Here is a 22020-nt window from a genome sequence, read left to right on the forward strand (position 1 = left end):
TTATGAACCAAGTGCTAACATATTTTAAAGCAATGAACCAAGCACAGTATCTAACAACGATGCCACTGCATTGTTCCTGGCAAGTGCTGTAGAAGGATGAAATTATATTTGTGACAAGGGACATCGCTTGATTTGAATATCAGCTCTATTAAACAGAAAACTGCAAATACATCAGCTCTCTAACACCTTTCGATAGTGTGCTGAGGAAAACACTTGCTATGGTCAGTAGGTAAAAACTGAGCAGAGTAAGTCTCGTCAATGCTGCCTTCACAGGAAGCTCCAGCAGTAATACACATTTATGGGGAAGTTGAGCTGGGTCAGCGGAGATTTCTTCCATGATGATTTTATTTTCTTCCATGTTAGTTGTTTGGGTTTTCTTGGTCAGTTTTAGATTACAAAAATGATTATTCCGGGGGAAAAATAGGATGCCACTCTATAAACAGTGACTTTTGGAGGGGGGAAAATATTATTCTCAGAGACCATGGCAATTTGATTTACGGCTGAACATACAGGAAAGCGCGACAGCCGTGAAGAATAGGTCTCTAGGGGACGAAGCCACCTGCAGAGCAGATGGGGTTGATTGCGTGCCCATGGCAGAGTCTCCCGACATGTCCGCTGCCTTGTGCGTGGCCCCTGCCACTTGCAGAGCAAGCGGTGGTCTGTAACACCATAACCAGGATAGAGATTAAGTTAGCCCCAATGTCTTCACCTTTGGCTAAAGCTCCCTTAGAGCTGATGCAAAGCCTCTTGGGATGGCTCAGGGGGCTGCACGTCACACCAGTCCTCCGCACCTTCAGCTCAAGTGTCTCACCAGGATGGCGTGGCTCTTCCTACACCCTCTTGGCCCCGCCGAGCTCTCCATCTCCAAGGAAGGGAGCCCCCAAAAACCAGTCCCAATCTCAACGTCTACTCCACAGCCGAGAGCACAGCCTAACGCCAGATTACAGCCAGTCTGCAGATGATCTCAGGAAAGACACTGGGGGAAACACTTTGACAAAAAACACCACTGACCTATCGATGGGCTCGTTAGGCAAAGGGGAGCTTGGTCCCCGATGCCCCAGGAACCAGGAGCAAACCCGGGGTCAATTCAGTCTCAGCCCGTGCTGCCTTTCAACTGGGACTGACTCTGCTACCCCTGTCCTGGTGTCCTGTCTCCAAAAGGATGGGCACTTGCTCACCTTAAAGCGTCTCCCTGACCTCAGGAAAGTGCGCATGGGTTTCCAGGTGCCTTGGCCAAACGCGCGCAGGGCTGGGCTCCCAGCCTGAAGCAGCACGAGCAGAGGTGGCTGGTGCCCTCCGCACCACCCCTCATCCCCACAAGGGGTCCTGAGGGTCGTGCCACAAAACAGCAGAGTTTCACTCTGGAAGTGCACCACTCGCTCCACCAAAGCATCTGCCCGGCTTCCCGGAGGTGGCGGTTTTGTGGATGTTTACAGGCAAGTCGGGGTACACTAGATCCCGGCTGCCCCCTTGGTGTGACTGAGAGAGGTTAGAAATCTGAAGTAAGGTGAAAAATGACTTTTTTCCCCTCCTTTCTGTGCAAGGGGGAAGGGTGGGAGGGGAGAAGAAGAGGTGAGAGAGTTGGACTCGAATGCTGCCAGCAGTAATTCCAGCGAAGCTCCGCGGCACATGCAGAGCGCCCCGGGCGCCCGCACCAAGCAGCTTGTTTGAGGCGGAAAGCCGGACTCGCAGGCTGTCGAATCGGCTGGGAATATTGATGCGATTAACAATGATTTGATTTGGAAATCAATGCAAGGGACATTGTTTGCTTTCTTTGTCCAATTTAGCCCATGAAATACTGGCTTTAACACAGGGAGAAATCCAGCCGCTGCAGGAAGGGGCTTTTTGAGGAGGGATGGAGCGGGGTGTGTTTGTTATTTTATCAGACATCCGTCTGGATGCTAGCTGGTGAAAACTTGAACATTCAATCAGAGGTTTTATATGTGTCCATAATAATCTGAACAAAGGAACAGCTGACAGCTCATGATCATTTAAAGATAGAGCAATTTCTATTTAGCAATCTTGTGACTGCATTTTCTGTACCTACGTGCAAAGCTTCCTAATCGTTCTGGGGGTTTTGTTGCAATTTGGCAGCAAATGAAACACTATGAATTTACAGGAACCCCAACACAAACATTAGCTCTTTAAAAGAAATGTTAAGCCACTCTCCTGGGCTGCAAAGAGCCTGCAAATGCAGAGCCATTAAGGGCTGCTGGGTATAAGTTGCTGGGCTCATAGCCTAACCCTATCTGTCCTTGGAGGAGTCTTGTACAGTCACATCTAATCCCTATTAGAAAGGAGAGAGACTTTTTTTTTTAAACTTCAGGCACAGCAAATTGTCTCTCTGCGTTAGGGCCAGTGGCTTCCAACAGCAAGTGGGAGAAGTGCAAGAAACCCTGTGTGAAATATTCGTGGTGTGGGCTGGGAAGCGAATTTTTCAGTAATTGGTAAATGGTCTCTCCTAAAATTAATATTGTGTTACAAAAATATGTGAAAAGCTCAGTGATGAGATTTGTGACCCCACCTGAGTGTCTGATTTTGCCACGTTGATTTGGCTGCGTAGCCTCTTGCTCTACAGCAGCCACGGTGAACTCAGCACAAGGCAGAGCAGCCAACGGCTCATCAGAGCAAACGCTGCTCGGCTCAGTCTTGCCTTTGAGAAATTTATCCTCTTAAAGCAGTAATGTTGCCAGTTATGATGTAATTATTTTGTCACTCACTCACTGTGGAAAATTGAGGTCTCTCCCCGCCAACAGGTTGACACTTCTCTCTGCTTAGTTCTTCCAGAGCTGCACAGCTCTCCCTGCCTTGACTTGAGACCAGATGTCCAACATCCAGTCAGTTAGGAGCAAGGAAATGTTATGAAATGTGATAGCAAGGCAGCTCTGCCTTGTGAGCGGGGTCCTTCCAACAGCTGTGGGTCGGTACAAGCTGGCGACGACTGCAGCAACGTGGGTTGTGCAAGGGAAACATTGCTCGTGGCAAACAGAGCCAGCTGCTGGTTCTCCTTTTCCCTCACGAACTCCAAGGCAGCAGCTCTCTAGGTATAAATAGAGGTGTTGGAGGCTGTTTGCTCCACTGCTGGCAGCAGCATTGTCTGTAACTCCTGCTGAGCAGACAGCTTAGAGCCAGCTCACTCAACAGGGCAGAAAGGAGTGGGACTGTCTATATGGCTTATGGAGTCACCTCTATCTTGGAAACTGTCTGCAAAGCTATTCATGTGCATCCTTGGTTAGATTTTATCCTACACAGTAATCATCCTCAAGCACAGCCTCTCCGTACATAGCTGCTATCCTCAAAGATTTAGCAACCCCCTCAGAAAGCCCCACTTCTCTGATTCAGCCTTTGACCAGCTAGGACCCCAGGGCTTTCTTTCCAAACAGGCTAAGTCTGCAACGTTGCGCCTGGTGATGACCTCCGCAGGCCCTCAGAGAGCAGACCTGGTGAGGAGCAGAGCCCCACCGGCCGGAGGCACCCCGGCACCCCGGCGAGGCTGGACCCTGCCGCGGAGCACACGCTTCCCCTTTAAACAGCTCTGAAACGTTGAATGGCGACAGGCCACAGGCGGTGCCAGTGTATCAGCTTATAGAAGATGCTCCGCTGCTTAGAACAGATTAACACATTTTACATACAAAAGCACTAAATGGAAACATTGAGTTAGTCTATATTTGGACACAGGGCAATACCAGTGTAATCCAAAGAAAATCAGGAGAACGGTCTTGCAGTGGAAAATGCCATCAGCAGCGAGGCTGAGCCCAGGCTGCAGCAGTTATCAAGTCGAAGTGATGACAGCAGTTTGGGTGGTGATCTCCGCGGCCCTCACCGGGGCTGCGCTCACCTGCGCTCTGCAGAGCCTCCCCACAGCAGAGCGCGAGCAGTGATTCAGTCCTCTGCAGTCCCATCCCCTCCGTGGTGAGTCATTACCAAGCAACTCTTAAACAAAGGTTAAGAGTTTTAAACAAATGCCTCTGTCTTTTGAGATGGGATGCAAACCCCACCGGCCACAACTGGTTATTAAGACAACAGGGACTTCAGCTCTCACAGGTGAGATCAGTCTGGGTCCACTGGTGCATTTTTATTTCAGCAGCTCAGTGCTGTCCTTCAGCCTGTTTGTGGGGCTGTTCAGCAATGCTCTTTAGCTCCCTGTCACATACTCAGAGTATTTAGATATCCTTGTTTCCCCCCCCAAAAAAACAACTAGATATGGTGTTGGACAGCAGTCATAGCTTTTCTGACCCCCAAAACACAGGTCCCTACTGTTAAAATTGTTAACCGATTTTCATAGTTCTGCAGAACAGGCAGTAGAGGAGACTCCTCTCTCCTGTGCAGGGAGGAGGAGTATTTTTTGGTGTCTCTGGGCCCCATGGTACACTCTCACCGCCGAGCTGCCTCCTCCTTTTTCATCCCACAGGCGTGGCCGGGCAGCCGTGGCCGTGCGCCCCGCGGGCTCCAGCAGAGCTGGGGAAAAGCTTCTGCCAGAAGCAACCCCGGAGCGGTGGCCGGGAACGCAGCTTGGCGTTAAGCTGACCAGCTACCCAGGTGTCTGTTTTTTCTAACAGGTCAGGCCTAGTGTCACCGATTTCCAGCGCTATCCAGAGCTAGTATCGCCGCTGCCCATCGTGCAGTAGCTGAGCCGTGTTCAGCCTCGGGGAGTGCGTGAGATAAACGCCACGCAGGTGCTCGCCTTGCCTGCTGAGGTGTTTGCCCTGTTGTTCTTACCAACATCAGCACTGCTGAAGCAAAGCGAGCAATGCATTTTAATAAATTCGGAGAGCCGTTTGGCAGTCAGCTCGACAAGAGCGAGCTGCACGCTGCTGCAAACCAAGCCGTTTTGGGAACGGGGGAAGGAGATGGAGGAAAGGTTTCAGAGGTTCAGATGAGCAATCTTCTGTGCAAACAGCCAGTCCCTGGAGCAAGGCAACTGCAGAGCTGCTTTGATTAAACAAACTGAGGATAGCCAAATTTCTGCTCTTGCAGCATCCAGAAAAGGCATGGAACAAATCCCTGGTGCTGGTCAACAGAAATGATAGTTTTGGGTACGCTCTGTGCCCCTTCAATGCCACCTGTAAATTCCCCACTAAAACTAATATTTTTCAAGCAAACCACTCTCCCCCTTCAAACATTCTATCTTTAGAATTAACTGGCAAACATTCACTCTCTGATTTTTTTCCCCTTAAAAATGCTTGACAGATATTAAGCATCATAGTTTTCAAGATGCCCACGTTCTAATATGCACCCCCCCCCTTCCGAGACTGTCAGAACTTTATTTTAAAAAGAAAAAAAAAAAGAAAGGAGTGCATCAACATGGATCCAAATCCAGAACATACAGTCTTTTGCCTTCAGCGCCCAGATCTGCCTGATCTCGCTGGAGCAGGCTGCTGTCATGGTGTTCTGCCCAGCCATAATTACCTCTGCCGCTGATTTACATTCGCACAGGCACTCACCAGCGACACTTCCCAGGCTCTTTGCTGTTACATTTCTGCCCTCTAATGGGTAAAATGAGCTTCACAGATTTTCTTGCTATTCTGAGGAAAGGTAGGAAAAGACCCAAAATATTAAATGCATTCAATTAATAAATGCATTTAATACTTGTCAGTCTAGTTATGCATATCCCCCACACTTCCACCCCCATATTTAGAAAATACACACTGGCAATATTTCATTACTTCTGAAGCAGATGATTCAGATGGCAATAGACATATCTTAATAGGCTCCTATAAATATTTGTTCTGCTCAAATAAATATGCCCATCCTCAGTCTCTCTGCCAATTTTGAGGAGTTCGCATTACAGAACCAGGCTTTATCACAAGGTTTCTTGGACCTTGAAAGGGGTTTATATGAGCTGATTTTATTTAACTAGAAGTTGGGGGGGGGGGGGAAGGGGTTAGGTTTTTTTTCCCCTGAGGATGCAAGCTGTAAGGTTTTAAGGGGAAAGGGAAAAATCTCTGAAGGAAAGTAAACAAAGACAGTAGAAACATGGGGCCAGAACTTTCCACATGTCTGACCAGGACAGAGTAATGGAACTTTAAAGGCTAAAAAAGTCACAGAGAAGAATTTCAAAGTTATCCATCCATCAGACTTAGCTGGAGAGCTCCCGTGAAATCACGGAGAGCAACGGCTCCTAAAATTTGCAACCTATTTGATCAGAAAAAGACCAGACATGTTGGAAACACTGCACTATGTCTGAAACAGGAAGCCAGATGGTGATCAACAGATTTTAAAAGGCTCCCATAAATATTTGCACGCTTGTTTGAAGGCAAGGGACCCTGCCAGGGCTGTCGGAGCAGCGTCGCCGAGCCGCGCAGGCAGCCTCAAGCTGCTGGGTGGCCACGGGCGACCCTGGCTGGCACCGCGATGCTGCGCCTCCTCCGAGCAGCTTCTGCAAACGGCTTTCGCGGGTGGCAGCTCACATGTTTACTCGGCTGATTCCATCCAGTTGAGAGCTGCTGTTGGAGTTGGGGTCAACGTTTTGAGTAAGGAGAGAAAAAGCTCCTGGTTTTTCAGTGTGGAACTACAGAACAAAATAAGCCTTCTTGGTTCATTTCCAGATTGCATTTTTCATTCTATTACGGTTTTGAAGCTAAAAACACTGAATTGATAAAAAGTTAGACCCATCTACACCTTCTAGTCATAAAAAGAGACTGAGAAAATTCCCATTAAAATAAAATCTAAGCAAAGGTGAGTCGCCACTTGCAAGTTGACTAATAAGACACAAATCCTACTGAAGCAAATTCTCCCCATTGTCAGGCTTCTAGTTGCACTTCCTTTCTTCAACCAGTAGAAGAAGCCAGTATGACTTTAAAATCGCCTAACAAATCAGAATAACATAGCAAGGTAGGCTACAGCTGGTAACACAGCTTCTCGACAGCCTCTTCCAATAGAAGATAATGTTTTTTCTTAAGCCAGGAAGATCTGACATGATTGCCTCACTACAATGTCCTGAAGTAGCTGGCGTTAACACTGTGTTAATGCGCAGTTTGGTGTTAATCGTGCCATGGCCATGGCATACGGGCAGCAGCGCAGCGGGGGCCTGCGCAGGTGCCCCAGCATGGCTGTGCTGCATGTTGCAAGCGCCAGCAAAAGCCGAGGAGCTTTAATCCTCGGGGTCAGCCAAGCTGTTCTCAGTGTGTGACCCAGCAGAGGAGAAGACGCATACGCCTGGACAGCCACCCCTGCAGCCCTGCACCTCAGGCCTCGGTCACGCTGCACAGGTTTATAATAGTCCTGCGTGCATCGAAGGGCTGGCGTGCTTCGGCTCCGCTCAGTCCTGCGGGCTGTCTCCGTGTCAGAGGCTCAGGGCCACGCAGATCCATAGCTGCCTGGTGGTACTGCAATGGGGAATTTATGCAACACAAAACTGCTAAAGCTTGGACCCAGCTGTGAAGGAAGCCCTGCATCTCCTTGGTGCCTCTTCATGCTTTGTGGACCATCGTATGGTCTAGACTACATGATTCCTCAAGCTCCCATGCAATCTTATTTCCTTTGATCCCTCTAATTTCTTATAGGATGAGAAACTTCCCACCCCAATACAGATATCATAATTCTAGTCCGTTTGGCAGCTTTTCCAAGCTCAGAGCTTCACAATGCTGAACAAAGTGTGGTTGATTTAGTACAGTCAATGGATTGCAAATTTTCATCATTTTATTTTAATCTCTCACAATAGTACAATTCCCCTCCTAGAGCCCTGCCTATCTAATAGGAATATATTCTTTCTTCGTGTCCTGTTCCTGTCTCATTGGATCACAGAAATAGATGTGGCATATGGATGAGACACTTGATGCTCATTGTGCCAGAGTGAGGGTGGAGAGAACGGCAGTCTGAAAGGCAGAAAGGGAGGGCAAGAGGGTGTTTAACATTTAACACGCATTGCATGGTTTCTCTTAGATGTATTGTGAGAAACGTGATCAATTCAAACCTTTTTCTACAGAATAGAATAAAGAAACAACAATCCTCTTTCAATACCTTGATAGCACCTCCTAAGCTGGCTCCTTACAATCTATTTTAAGGCATTTCCAAAAAAAGAATTTTTTACCATATGGGTCAAGAATAATCCCATTGTTATGGACACAAGGAGCCAATTCGCAGTTAAACAAACTTGTGTTAACTGAGGAAAGTGCTTGTCCACACCTCAGAAGTCTTTCAGTGCAAACCAGCCCTGGTGAAGAAAAGCAAGAGTGACCAGTCGTGCATCCACAGCAGCTGAAGGCCAACAACCTGTCCCTTACTAAGAGCAACCTTCCCCGCCTGGGCTCTGGGAGCTTGCTAGCAAAAAGCCCGTACTGTTTCAGATGCAATTAGGTAAATCCCTGTTGACAAGCTTATGTCAAAACCATTGGTCAAGAAACAGTATAGATTAGACCTAATCCCACACTACAGAGGCACCGGTATGTATCATCACAGCTCGGGGTGGTTTAGTGCAGCAGAGTGTACGTCTCTGCTAGGCTTCCTTAATTTTATCCTCCTAGTTTTGAAGGCGCGTATGTGCAGAGAAAAGGAAGAGGAAAGAAAACAAAAAGAAAATAGCGGCTTTACAGATTAACCCTTCCAGGGTGCAGCTAACACACGGAGCCATCTGTGTGGTTATAAAACATTGCAGCTGCACCTAGGCAGGCTGTGAGTAGACACTGAAAGACCATCCCCTTGAGAAGTTGCATTGAAATATTATTGAGGGACTGGACAATCCAGCTGCAAGCACATCTGTCTGCAGCTCACAGAGTGGGCAGATACCTGGCAACTGCATGGGCAAAGGACTACAGAAGCTGCCCAGCTTATTCACTGTGTAAATGCAAAATTTGCGATCCCTGTCAATCTGCAAGCCAGCTGGCCTGACTCAAACACAGACCAAACACGTCCTGCCACTCCACCATGCCCTTATAAAAACAGATGTCTACCAGAGAGAAGGGAGGGCCTGGTGTGGACCCTAGCAGGAGCAGACATTTGGAAAGTGCCCTGGGTCTTAGGCGCTTAGAGAGTTAAAGCACCCAGAGGAATCTTAAACAAAAGCCCCACAAAAAGAGAGCTTAAGCAGCAGCTCTCACAACAAAAATCCAGTTCCAAAATTAATGAGATTTTGATAACTTCCTTTAAAAATGGAATATTTCCATTTAAAAAATGTACAAAGACTAAAATCTTCATAAATATCCTATTAAGAAACTTCTGCTGCTGTTTGAGAGTTTCAATTGAAATACAGTGCATGCAGGTTGCCATAGCTACAAGCAAATTTTTAAATAACTGTTTTTCGTCAGAACAGCTGCAATATCATGCACAAATGAGGGTGAAGTGGGGAAGCTGGAAGGAGTCCGACCAACTCCAAGCTCCTAATCAAGCAACTGTGCAACCTTCACAAACACGGCTTAGAAACTTTAGTATGCTTTCTGCTTTTTTAAGAAAATATTGCCCTTTGTTTGCTGGCAGCACCCCAGCGAATGCTGTCAGCACTGCGTGAAATCTAAGTCAACAGAATAGCTTCGTTTTCATGCTGGGAAACAGAAAAATTTTCACTGCTAAGCCCCCACCACGGTGCAAGTGCCCAAACACTCAAGGCTGCTCTCTGGCCAGTCTCCTGTTGGGGGCTTTCTGTTGGAATCAGCTGATTGGCAGCAATGTGCCAAAAAATACCACAAGAGCCACAGATATCCACGTCCGGGAAAATCTCTTCCTCATCTGAGCTTGCACAAGAAAACACAGAAGAGTGGAAACATGAAAAACAAGTGACATCTCTCCCGTAACATCTCTCATGGACTGGAGCAGTGGAAGCAACTCTCTGAGCAACGGTGCAAGCAAAACAGAGGACGTTTTTGCACCGTTGGCATCTGTTCAGAAGAGGGCTAGGCTACAGAAAGCACTGAAAGCCTCCTTTCTGCTGAAGCCTTTCAACCAGTGGTATTAACTATGGCAAAATTCCTAGAAAACTTCAAATAGATTCATTCTGTGTCCTCAGCCAAGTATGTCCCTGCTTCCCAGTCTATAAAATGAGAATAAATAAAAAATAAAAATTCTCACAGGACTACCAGGAGATTTAACCCAAGCACAGTGGTAATAGAAATACTGTTGGAAATTCTCTGTAGAGACTGAAAATGCATGGTTGGTGGGGGTTTTTTTTTCCCTAAACAACAAATTGATGATCAGTATTAAATACATTATTGTGAATCTGGATGAATCATTCTAGCAATAATTATTCTTATACAAATTGGTTCATTTTTCTCCGACCTGCTTCTAAGAGGTGTTTCCCTGGGGCGGGTGCACTGCCCATCCGTTTCTCTGGCAGTGATGCACGAAGGCTTGCCGCGGTCTGCCCGCCACCCGCACAGCGGCTGAGCTGAGCGCGTACAGGTGAGCAGCAGATATTCACTCATACAGACTAATACGCTTGGCAGCTTGCTTTTGTATCAAATCTGACTATAAAGCATCCTTCACATCTCCAAATGAGATGGCCTTCTTTTCCAATAACATTATGCTTGTTCATTCCAAAAATCTGTAATTTTTCAACAAGTAGCAGAAAATAAAATTTTGAGAGGTAAAAGAAAAAGAGAGCAAAATAAAGATGAGGAGAGTCAGTGAAAATCTGAAAAAAGAATATGAAAACTAGAAGTAAAAAAAAATCCTATCTTTTCAGATTCTCTTAACAAATAACATTCTTTGACCAATTCCAGATATTCTTAAAAGCTGAAGCCATGCCATTCATATCTTCAGCACAGAAAATGTGAACACAGTCTATCCCTCACTATAGAAACTAGATATTTAATGGCAGCCAAAAATATCCCAGTGCCCAAGTGAGATGATGATGATGCAGCCTGTTGCAGCTGGCTTTGCCTAGCACTCCCTGCCAGAAGGTGGGCAGTGACACACAGAAAATAGGAAATGAGGATGACTCCCGGTGTCCAGAGTGATGACCGAGCAAATATTTTTTTAGAATAACTTTAACTTAATGTAAATTAAAAGGGTGTCTCTCTGCGTGTGCAAAGATAGGCCAGCACAGCAGAGCGAGGGAGGGATGCAGATAACGGAGATCTCTCTCCTTCAGCACGTGACTTGCCAAAGGCAGAGACCTTCCAGGAGATGTGTAAGCAGTAACTTTTCTGATGTAGACTTTTTTCCAAAAGAAAAAAAAAGATAAAAAAGCACAGCCTGCCTTATGGTTGGGTTGCCAGAAAGACAGACTGTGAGTCACCGAAAACTCGTGACCTTAGTCAGCATATTGCGACTCCGCGGCTTTTAAGCCCGGCTGTTTCTTTTCCAGGGCAGATGCGCAGGCTTGTCAGGGCTGTGGTTTCCGTACACACACATGCACACTCACGCACGCAGACAAGCGCTGCTTCTCTCAGCTGGGCAGACACCAGGGTTACTGAACCTGACAGAAACTCATCATTTTCCTGGAAGCAGAAAGGGATGCTAGCCAAAAAGATGAGCCGCAGCTGGCAACGGCTATGCTGTCTTGGGGGACCAGAGGGTTGCAAACACGCAGCCACCGCCGGAGGAGCGCGAAACGCGCCGTCGCTTGTTTGGAAAGGCCCGAGAGCACGTGTGCAGGCTAAACGCCCGCCAGCAGCCTGCACTAGCACGTCTTCTCGGCACTCGCGGGACGCACAGGCACTGTCTTGGGGAAAAGGTGGAGGCTTAAGGAGAAGGCAACGGGGTGGGAGGCAGCAGGGGAGCAGCGGCGAGTGCCACAGGGCGCTTCCTCGCCTTACCTGCAGCCCGGGGCGTCCCGGCTGCTCTCGGCCGGCCGGCTCCGTCCACTCCCCTGCCCGTGCTGCTTCGGCTCCCGCTCGCTGCCCTCCTGCCTTTAACGTAGCGTGCAAGCCCCTCCGGGCCCTGGGGAGGTTTATTTTTCAATTCAAGCGCTGTCTCGAGGCAGGGAGAAGAGTCTCCTGTGGGATGAGCTGCAAGAAAAGGAGAAGAAAAAAAGAGCCGGTCCCCCGAGACACGGGGCGAGGAGCCACGCGGCAGAGGGAGCAGGAGGCAGCACGCCGCAGCTCGGAGGGACCCGGGGACATCGTCGCAGAAGGCCGTAGGTGTTTGTCCTCATTTGTTTGTGGGGCAGAGCAAGCAGAAAGCCACAAGCAAAGAACAGCAAGCACGCGAAAATCTTCAGGGCTGCTGCTCCACTTTAAGGGTCCAGGCTCTCTCACATCCCTCCAGTCACCCGTCTCCAAACGCCACGCCGCGCTGCCCGCGGGCCTGGCCTCTCCTCACAGCTACGCCAAGACTCAGCCCGTCGCTTTATTCAGAAAAAGTGCACAGGCTACTCTGTGAAAGAGCATCAAAAGGTGGCACAGATCGGCTTGAAAAAGACATATAGCGAGAAGCAGTGTTTTTTAGCAAATGCTTTACTTGCCCCAAAATCAAGTTTCAAATCTATAGCAGTAGTAGCCAATATGGCTGGACTCACCTGAATGATTCTGCTGGGGGGGGGGGGGGGGGTTGTCAAAATTTTGCTCCAAAATGAAACATTTAGAGGATTAAAGAGATCAGTTTCCTAAATCAGGGGAAAAGATAAGATGATAAAATTCTTCAGGAGAGTTGTAGCCCTAAGAGCCGTAAGTCCTTAGCTTCTCGTGCTCGTACCCAAAGCTGGTGAAAACAGTAATGGCTTATATCAGTTGATATCCATAACACACAGCGCGCCTGGCAAAATGTCGGGAAACACATCACTGACTGACATTAAAGTCTGCGCTGCGATCCGTCCTGCGAGACCACAGCGTGCCGAAGGCAGCATCCCCCCGCAGACCGAGTCCGGGGTGCCCGGCAGGCTGGGGCATCCCGACGACTGCTTCGGTTTCAGGGAAGCAGGATGAAGGTGCACACTGCAAGGCAGCGTAGTTAGACAGACGGAAGGTACATTGGTTTGAAACCTCTTGTCAAAAACACTTAACTCTGCTGCGAAACCATAGGACTGTCAGTAGGATAAAATACATTTATACTCCAGGTTGGGACTTGAAATCTCAGTTATGTGGTTTAAAGATAAGATTGCTCCCAATAAACATAAGCTAAAAGATCCCAAGAATATCTGAAAAGATGCTTTGTCACCCAGGGCAAGCAAAGCTGGAAAGTAAACAGCAGCCTACAACGAAGGCAGATCACGCTGAACGGTCACCTGGAGCTGGAAGGCCGCTTCTGCTGCCAAAATAGCTCTGTGCCAGATCATTTTAATCTGTGCTTGCTTATCCAGTAGCAATCGTAGACCATAGAAAATGGCAGAAACAGGCTTGAAGATGACAAATTCTGGGAACAACTCTTTACCTGACCATTTTTCACATGAATAAGATCAGGTGATGTTCCTGTTCAGGATGCAAATACCAACTACTTTTTTTTATCACATGTGGGCTGGCAGGACTGTCTTCCTACGCCCAAGCCCAGTGTTCACGGAGGGCTGAAGTTCAAGACAGAAGTTTCAAGACTTGCACATCTAGACGCAGGCAGTTCATGGCAGCTGGGAGGTTCAGAGCTGCCTAGACATAGCTACTGCCATAACCTAAGCATGATATTTGGTAGCGATATCACATTTACAATACCCTAAACGCATGGTAAGCTGGCTTGTGATTTTGCAGCGTGTTAGCAGTGGTATACAGACAGGGCTCTGCCTGTATGGGAACCTACCTCTCCCTTCGTGCAAGCAAGCAAGCAAGCAATCACAGAGTAGCTACTGCTCTGTATCTGCTTCCTTGCTGATTTGACGGTAACTTGTTCACTCCTCCATATCCTAACTACTTAAGGTTAATTTAAGGTAGTGCCAATAGTGCTAGCGTTCACTACTTGGTCAGCATAGTGTAGACTTCTGAGCAAAAACAGCATTACTTACACCACACTTGGAGGACTGCCCTTGAAGAGGTAGGACTGCAATGACTCCCATATGAAAGACCATCTTGATTTCCTCAGTTGCCTTGTGTGGTTACCGTCAGACAATACGTCATCTTCTTTACTGCATCATTGCCTGGAGCTTGGGCTCTTAGTGAAGGAAGTCAACCCACTTTGTGCCTTCAGCTGTCTAATATCCATGGCGTTGCCTCTGCTAGACACTCAGTTAACTGTTCCCTTTTTTCTCTTCTTTTGCAGGTTTTACTAACTCTGAACTCAGATTTCAGCTCCTCTGCCTGACAGAGAAGGTAGAGGAAACAAAACTTCAAATTTCTCTTTTCCTTTGTGCGTTTCTCCTCCTTAATGGATATAGATAATGGGTATTCCCAGTGCATGATCTGGTGGAACTGGTGAACTCTTCCAAGTATTACAGTCTTTAGACTGGCGATCATGATACATTTTAGACAGTTGCAAAGAATTTCCTCAACCCCTAGAATACAAATTCGTATGAAAAGCACATCAATATGAAGGTACATCTGTATCCACAGGCAGCAGTGATTATATCTGATTATCTTTAGTGTAAATACTTTTCTCGGAATAAAAGGCACATGACTATTTTAAGCTACTTAGCTGAATTTGCTCCTCCCGCACCTGTGGGATTCTTTTTTTTCTTCTTTTTTTCTTTTTTAACATTCCCATGCTTTTAAGAGCATTGCACAACAGTGATGAGATCAGTGTATAATTCACTTTACTGATTTGGAAAAATGTAATTTGGAAAGGTGTTGTTATTGCAGAAAAGAGGTGGGAAGTTCACTGGCAAGGTTAACTCATCATATGCTTGGAGAAGACCCCAAATTTTATCTTCCTGATGCCTGAAAGAAAAATGTGAATATGGTTCTTCCATGGAAATAGCATGAACTTTATCAGCCTGTGGCTTGGGTGAATCCACCTGTAAAGGGACACCTATGCTGCCAAGCCTTTCAACAGTGCACCACTCATTGCCATTGCTGCTTGCAACAGAACTTCCCTAACCCAAAGACTCTGGGAGTACATTACCCTCTTCAGCAAAGAAAGTGTGTGTTTCTGCAAGATGCTGCTGCCTGGTGCAAATGCATATACCTGAGTCAGAACTGAGATCTTCTTCACGGAAAATGGGTCTTTGGCCTAAGACAAAACAAAACAAACAGCACGCACATCCAACAGGAGTGGTCTCAGGGCAGCACCAAGGAGGTCGTGGCTGAGCAGCAGCCGCCAAACTTGGCCTTCAGGCTGGGGAGGGCCAGGGTTTCACCAGTTCGGTGCGGCTCATCATAGCTGCACCAGTTTGCAATATTTAGGGACCATAATTCAATCAACAATATCTTAGGGACCTGTATGTAACTTGATAAAACTGAGAGGAAACAGCAGAGTGAATTAAAGAGTGAACAGCAACACAGAGCCTATCAGCTACGGAAAGATTCAATCACTGTATAGCTATTTAACATAGGAGAACCCGGCCTTTGCAGTGAAACCTCCCTGTCAAAATGATTCATATCAGTTATTCTTTCTCTTTCCTATTTGCTGCTATCACCATCCAGAAGAGTCAGCGAATGATCAAGTGTTTCTTTGATCTCCTGTGTATATGAAGACAGAAATATCCAAGCTGAAGAACTGAGCCCCACGGGTCTGACAGAGGATTCAATCACAACCCATGGAATTCAGTTCTCAAAGCTGAGAATACACGATAGTCATTTTAAGGCTGTTCTGACGCACAGTAGCATCTCGTACTTCTGCTCTCGCTCTCCACTGCCTGGCGTTCTTCCAGGTGCTGTAAAATAAAAGCATAAAACCTTCACCACAGCCAAAGTAACACCATCCACATTGTAGGTCAGAGGCAGACTAATGGCTTGAGCACATATATATTGAGAAATGGGCTATTTTACACTTCGTTTTGGCACCAGAGGTGGCCACATACATAGACAGAAGGTGCCCTAACACGTAACAGAGTTCCTAGTGACAAAAATGAAACTTAGAGCAAAGGAGCATAACATTATAATACATTGTGCTTTTCTGGAAGCTTTTGTTTGAGAATTTCAAAGAGGTAGATTATACCTTTCCTCTTTTTTTTAATAGGAAGACACAGAGAGGTAAAGCATCTTCCAGAGGCACACAGCAATCTTCGTTAACAGAAATCATCCATCCAGAAGTTCAAAAGGAGGAAATCTGGCACTGACCCAGCCCGTCAGTCATCAGAGCCTCGATGGCAAAGAGGCAAGCAGAAGCCATCAGCATCCGAGCTGCACAGCTGTGCCCGTGACACAGCTTGGTCTGATGTGCCAGCCTAGTCCCAGAGCGGCAATCTCATCCAAAGCCAGGAGTTTGGGACTAAAGATAAAATACTGTTCAAAAGCACTGATGAGCAAAGTTGACGTCTCAACAAGAAACAGCTCATCGTTTACAAACCCAGGAGAAGTCACTGGTTTCACTTAACTTCATGCCCCAAGCCCTGGAATTTTTGAAGAAAAATAGGTGGGATAAGTTGGATGATACATTCATTATTTCAAAATCTGTATATTAGATGTTATGTCTGCATAGCACCAAGCATGAAAACCATGGTTCTAATTACCAAACAAATCACTTTGGATTTATTTCAAATGTTCCAGTGAGATGGGGTATCACAAAAATCCCTTCAGGTTCAATGAAAAGAAACACTCAATATGAAATAAAATATTTGGAGGTTGGGGGGGGATTCAGGTTATATTTTTTATGTTACTTTTAAAAACTAAATTTAAGTAAATGTACTTAACAGAATAGTTAAAAAAGCATGAAGTCTTTTGTTTTATTGCTGTTTTTCTTAAGTTAAATTATAGCAAACTAAATGCTTGGAAAGTCTATCTATGAAATAAGTGTTGAAAAAAGAATTTATTTAAAAATCAAGGTTTTAGCTTTTCCCTGAGAAAATAATTTGATTCAGAGTGGCAAAACATTTCCACCATCACAAATTTGAAATTTTTGGATTAAAAAATGCCCAACTTATTCCAACCAAAAAAATCGCCCAGCAATTCCCTGGCAGCAATTCAAAGCACCACTATTAAAGTTCACTAGTGAAGCTGACAACAGTAGTAACTGCGAATGTCATTTAACTACCTATGCAGCAGTTATGCTGCAGATATGAAAAACATATCCTTTATACAGCCTGTCCTAGAGCAATTACTATCTAGTTTTCTAAATCATTATCTAAATAATTTAACTGGAAATAGCTCTGAAAGTTTCTCTCTAAAACCTGCACCTCAAATGAACAACAAATGTCCGAAAAAATTAAACTAAACAATTTGCAGTATCACCCAGTGTCACTTTTTCAGCTAAATTAGCAACACCTGCAGCCTAACCCGGGGAGTGCCGAGCACAGCACACGTGGTTCAGCATCACACCCAGCCGCACAGCTACCGTGGCGTCCAGCAGCGCACCCACGTCCGTATGTTGTAATTGCTTTCTCAGGCTATTGAACCAGTCAACCAAACAACAGAAATTAAAAATATGCTTCTTTAACTATTCTTCTTGCTGAGAAGGAAACCTCTGAGCAAACAGTTTTGCAAAGTAACTGTCTCGTGGCACCCACAGACAGCTCAGTCCCACTGATCTGTCTGCTGATTCTCTAAGACTTTTATTACAGGAAAGAAAAAAACAAATTAATAAAAGAAAATTCTTGTTAAGGCCTTCAAATAATATGCAGCCTTATCTGCAACTTTGAAATAGGATAACATTATATTCTGCTTTTCTGATTTTTCTGGTTGATTATTTCAGTATTGCTTGCTAAGATCACTGTTTACATTAAATAACATATACGCCAGGAGCCCAGTCCTTCTCAGGTAATAATTTTTCCAGTCTCAAGCAGAGAGAGGAAAAAAAAAAAAAAAAAAGTCAAGTGATCATCAACAAAAGCATGATATGTAAAACAAAGAAAGGGTCAAGAAGAATAAAGAGTTAAAGTGCCTGGACCCTACATTAAGTACATGGCATTTCTACAGCGTGCCAAGCAGAGGTAGACACTATATGGGCACCAGCATGGTCAACACATAGAGCGGGGGGACACCTGACTTTGGCACTCATTAACCTTGCACTAGGCAGTAAGACTTAATAATAAGGACAAATATTAATTTCCCCTCCTCTGAGCACAGTGAATACACCGGAGAGAGCTCGAAGCTCGCTAATTCAGGCACCGCTGGAGCTGCCTGACCGTGGCAGCCCTGACCCACGCCGGAAGAGCACGTTCGTTACGTGCTGTGCTGCGATCACCTCCCTGAACCAGCTCCCCACGCAGGCCATGAGCCCAGGGGAGCGGGGATGGAGGGGGACCCCGGCACCCCGCTGCAAACCGCAGCCACAGAAATAAGAGCTTTTATGCCTGCTCTGTGGGTAGAAACAAGGAGGGTTCCGGCTCATGCCAAGGCCTACTGGTGGCATCCAAGCAATTAGAGCCCTTGCTTGGAAAACGCAAATCCCGGCTCAGCTTCTGGAAATCCGGACCCACAGCATGGCGACCCAGAGGTGCTGCTCAGCCGCTCGCCAGCCTCCCCGCCGCCACGCTGGGAGGCAGCAGGAACCAGGCCTCCCACTTCCTGGGCGAGCGCTCAGCTGCAGCTCGTTGCACCGCTGCCTTAAAAGCTGCATTAAAAGAAAGCGGCAGCCGCTTCTGCGTGTTTCGTGGAAGACAAAACCCCTGTGGGGCAACAACACACACCCTGAGAGCACTTCCAGCACCAAGTCCCTCAGGGATGGAGGTGGAGGACATCCCCGACCGGCTCCGGGTGCGCGGAGTGCCCAGCCCTGTCGAGAGAGGGGCACTTCTGGGAGCGTGCCTCGTGCTAGGGAGACACTTAATAGCCCCAAGGCAGGGCCACAGACGAATGTGTGTTTTAAGTTCATCATCTCAGATGGAGGAGCCTCCACTGCTGCTGCTTTGGGCAGCTACGCCCCATCCCAAAGCCCTGGGGACGGCCCTGTCCCAGAGGCCTCACTGAGGCAGGCAGCACAGCTGGGCTTTCTGCAGGCACAGCTGGTGCTTGAGGGATGGGCCGAAAAGGCGGATATTGCCTGGGCTGTCTCCGTAACGCCACAGTCATTTTCAAGGTAAATTGACTGTAGAAGCTTTTTTTAACTAAGTAGCAGAAAAGGTCAAACTATCTCTCTGAATTTGCCTATTTAGTTTAATACTGTCTCAGTACATTAGCTCTCTTTGATCTTAAAAATACATGTTAGTTACAGCCACATTATATTTTGACCCATTATCAACTTCACGTGCACTATATATAGTATGATTCCTTGCCTGTCCCCTTCTGTCTGAGAGCTCATTTATTCAAGAATTAAACTCATGCATTTGCAAACACAAAGAAAGTCCATAAAATAATATTGTTCTGCATTTGCAAGAGCAGTAAGGAAGTGAATCTCTTCAACGGGCCATGAAACTATAAATCTACTTTTTGAGAAAACATTATTTTTTCATATTCCAGCAGGGTCACTTAGTATCTCACCAGCTTGGAGATCTTATTACACTAGAAATAAGTATCTGTCCTGTAGGGATAGTTAATAGGCAATCATCATATAAAGTTTTACTGCTATACCAAAAGGCAAATCTTTTTAGAGTGATTAAGTAATGTTAAGTGCCTGAAGAGTATTCTTCCGTGAGTTTCCTTTTGAATTAAATGTTTTAACAGGAAATGAACATAACGATCCTAAAGCTATCAAGTTAACAGAATGTGTAAATTCTCTGTATTTTTCTTTCCATCCCCTACTTTTATTCTCTATGTTGCCGTTAGTACCTTTCTCTTTAAGAGAACACCTAGGTTTGTCCTAATATCCAAAGAGTGAGATTTTAATGCTTCTTAACCAGTCAATGATCATCTGCAACTTCACGTGAAATCCAGATACTATTCAAACGAGCTCATGGGTGGTAATTAATTAGCACTGACGGGGAACTCGAAATAAAATATGAATTTGGTCACATTTCATTAGGAACATAATGCATCTTCCTCACCCTTATTTAGTCGAATACATTTTCTCCATAGCAAGTGAAAAAATACATATCACAGCTATAAAGACATCTGGTTAGTGGAAGCAGGAGGGCAAAATAGAAGATGAAGTCATGCTAGAGATCTTGAGATTAAAAAAAGGAAAACTAGCAGCCAGCCAGGACCACCAGAAGCAGCCATATGCCTAAGCTTGCGAGGTGAGAACAGGACGGCAGTGCCGCGCTGCGTGGCAGGGGTGCCGAGCACCCACCGGCCGAGGGCGGTAGGAAAGCGGGGTCTGGCTGCAAGCTTTCACGAGCAGACCGGGTATTTTCCTCGCCGGGCAGACCCCATGCTACGGACAGCACCGCCACATGGGTCCGCACAGCTGCCGCAGTGCCCTTGTCCGTGAAGAACCTCTACGCAGGGCTGAATCCAGAGCTGCTGCCCACCACCCGCCGAGCCCCTGCCTGGCTCTTCCCGCCGTCTCCATATTCCCGCAGACCCGTTTCTTGAACCCGCCGCTCGCTGCTGGCCCAGCCCAGCCCAGCAGCTCCCACCGGCCCAGGGCCGCGCAGCCCCCGGCGCTCCCCAGCAGTGCTGATCTCCTCCCCAGCTCGCTGCCCTGGTGGAGGCATACCCAGTGCTAGGCTTAAGGAGCTGGTCTTTATTTGTCCTCGCTCCAGACTACACGACACTGCACTGCAATCAAGCCGTTTCGACACAAAGCACATCTCCTTCCACCATGCACGCTGGCAGTGAAGCTGCTCAGATCGTGAAGCATCTACAAGCCCTGATGCAGCTGCTTCAGGCACACAAAGCAAACGCTGCCTATATCTTAACACACCCAAACTATTGCTCTTCCCTTTAAGCAAAGCCAACATCCCCGTTATAGGCAAAGAGTGCTCACATGCAGAGACACCATTAATCTTTCCTTATTTTATAAAAACCACCTTGACTACCAAAAACATCCAAGAGCAAGGCTTCGGTGCTGGCACAGAAGGAAAAGCACAGCCAAGCTTTGCTCTTAGCTAAGCTCTACTAATGCCCGAGAGCGCACACCAGACCTAGGCAGGCGGGTGCTAAGCACACCCCACTCCAAAAAGGTTACACCCTGCGCTCTCACCACATCACTGAAGGGTATCAGCAGCAGCAGAGTAGGAGCAGCCCGTGGGTGTTTCTTGCCCTGAACCCTCCAAGACGACAAATTTGTCAGGGCCGTAATACCATCAGCCCAGGAACTACACAGACACTTTCATTGTCCTCCCCCTCCTCCACCCTCCCTCCCACCCCCACAAAAGAAAACCTGGAATGGTTAATTTGTCTTTGGGGAAATAAAAAAAAAAAATATGTATTTCGTGATGAATCAGTATTAGCCCACGCACATATTTTGGGCTTGGCAGAAGCAACTGCATTTGTTCCCAACATGCTTTCTGAAACTCCCAGTTATTTCCTGGATGCATTTTTAATTTCAAGGGGTAGCTCCATTGCTGCTGCCAATGTCAGTCACGAAGCGCAAAGATTCAATTTCCTCTCCTGCAGAATTATTCCACTCTGCTTATCTGGACGCTCAATTCTGTTGTCTCCATTTTAATCACATTTTCTAACACCACAGTACTTTGTGCAACAGACCGTTTTCCCTCATGAAAGATAAAAATGATTGCACATTCCATTTCATTTTTTGACTTAAAACTTACTGATGGTGTTTGGATGTTTTCACCAATTAAAAAAAGATAGATGACAAAATGCCTACCATGCATAATTTACTATGAAAAACATATTTACACCTAGACAGCCATGCATGTACACTGCAGGTGGTTAAAACAGAAATATGGAAAACTGTATAATGAAAAACTTAATTTATATATTTAGTCTTGCATTATTAAAATAATCTAGCTGTCAGGAATAATAACAAAGGCTTCTAATAGCATTATTCTTAGCAATCGTTATAGTATAGTTTAGCATAGATATAGTAAGCCACGAGATGTCACAGCCCTGGAAACAACTTCAGCAAGCATTTTGCACTGAAATATAAAAATATCTTTGGGCTCCAAAATTTTTTCTATATTCTCAGATGACAGGATGTAACACAGCACAGAGGAATGTAAAACGTCTAGAGCACATATTTTGCACATTGGCACAACTGCAGTAACAGCTACATTAACAGTGCCCAGATGTTGCAAAAAACAGCAAGGATAGCTGGAAAGCTAATTTTCAGAGTGCTAAAAAGGGACTC

At 46.3% G+C, this 22020-nt stretch overlaps 2 long non-coding RNA genes across 2 annotated transcripts in view; both read right to left on the bottom strand.

Moving 5' to 3' along the window:
- Nucleotides 1-22020, bottom strand: part of LOC112994302 (uncharacterized) — a 48314-nt gene that overhangs the window by 25705 nt on the left and 589 nt on the right. The window lies entirely within an intron of this gene.
- On the bottom strand, nucleotides 7622-15568 carry LOC112994298 (uncharacterized). The gene is made up of 2 exons (XR_003261919.2): nucleotides 11691-15568; nucleotides 7622-7817 (listed from the first exon to the last, which is right to left on the bottom strand). It is a non-coding gene; the product is annotated as an uncharacterized LOC112994298 (long non-coding RNA).

The sequence above is a fragment of the Dromaius novaehollandiae genome, chromosome 15, assembly GCF_036370855.1.
Source record: "Dromaius novaehollandiae isolate bDroNov1 chromosome 15, bDroNov1.hap1, whole genome shotgun sequence".
Taxonomy (NCBI): domain Eukaryota; kingdom Metazoa; phylum Chordata; class Aves; order Casuariiformes; family Dromaiidae; genus Dromaius; species Dromaius novaehollandiae.